Source organism: Telmatherina bonti (assembly GCF_933228915.1).
Source record: "Telmatherina bonti genome assembly, chromosome: 7".
NCBI classification, from domain to species: domain Eukaryota; kingdom Metazoa; phylum Chordata; class Actinopteri; order Atheriniformes; family Telmatherinidae; genus Telmatherina; species Telmatherina bonti.
The window spans coordinates 31,194,359-31,195,936 of record NC_136625.1 but is presented as its reverse complement, the minus strand read 5'-3'; positions in this window follow the sequence as shown (position 1 = coordinate 31,195,936).

Here is a 1,578-nt window from a genome sequence, read left to right as displayed (position 1 = left end):
TTAACTAGCGCGCTTGCTCTGTGTCTTTGCATTGTTGCATTTGTAAAGAATAAATGAGAAAGCTGTCCATAATATTGATTGCTCCTATTAAAAGAACAGTGATATCCAAAGTTTTATGTGTATTATTTAAATTTTTATTGTATGTTTTACCACGCTGAGATTTATGTGTTATTTTTTGGTGGTATTAAACTTGTGCAACATCTCAGTCATTTGTCTTTGAAGGCTGATTATCAGGAATTTATGCTCTCAGAAGTATATATATATATCCCTGCTTATTTTTATTAATGTACTTTTTATGATTATTAAAAACCTATTTACAATCTCATTCATCTCTAAATGAAAAGTTCAGCCTTTTTTCATTCTGTTTCCGAGTTTTTCTTTATATTTATGAAATGTGATTCAAAATTTAGCTTTCTTACTAGCTCCATAAGATAACACATATAATGCTTGTAATGTATAATTTGAAGTTCTTTAAATTTATCAGAGCCTTGAATTTTTGTTTGTAATCTTTTAATTTTGCAGGTTTGCATGTTGTTTCCTGAGCCAGAGAGTAGCACTGCTGCTCCAACCTTTTGTTTGGAAACATTGTTGGGTTTATTTAAATGTTTTTCTTTTTAGAAAAGCTGAGATAAAAGTCACCTGATAGAGGAAATATTTTGTTTTGCCAACATCCTGTTGAGCAGAGTTAGACTTTGTTGTTTTGCTGTATACAAGGACCCACCTGTAATATTTGGCAACTTTACTGTGTTCATGGACACTCTGATACTTTGATCATTTATTAACTAATCAATGTATATCTCGAGTGAATATAGGTGTACATAATCCTGTTAAAATAACAGGTTTTTATGATTTTATACATAAAAGCAAAAACAAGGCATTCTAAAAAATGTTCAACCTTTTATTGTGACCTTTAACTTGTACAATTTTATAGAAAAACAAACTAAAAACATACAAAAAGATTATTGTATGTGTGTGCACAACCTTGAACTTGCAGTATCTTTATTTAATAATATTCAGTCTTCTTGTGTAAGTAAAATATAGATAAACAGACTGGTTAAAGCCAAATAAAGTTAAACTGCCCTTGTAGGATGGTTCTAACACTTCAGAAGAACTGGATATAAATATTGGATATGAAACACTGTGAACACAGTCATCAATGGTGGAGGCATAAGGGACTCAAGGGAACTCAAACACATGAAAACTGGGCAGGAAGTCTGCCTACAGTATCACAGACCTACAGGCAATACTGAAGGCTGCAAGCAAATAGGCCTCTGGGTCATGTACTACATATGTTCGAGCTGTGGGATGGATAAAGAAAACATCAGGTGCTTCAACAAAGTGTTAGTTTAATAATGTGCACATTTAAAACAAAGTTACATTTTCTTGGCATTTTCATCCTTGTAGATTAATTTTACATTGTCAAATTATACAGGTTACAGGTTACGTTAAAGATGGAAAAAGTTTAGAAATAATCTGTTAATGACATCATTCATACATGCATTCGTACATAAATACATCTGATTATTATGACAGTTTAACAACTGACATGCCTTTTTTTTTGTTTTTTTACAGTGAAAC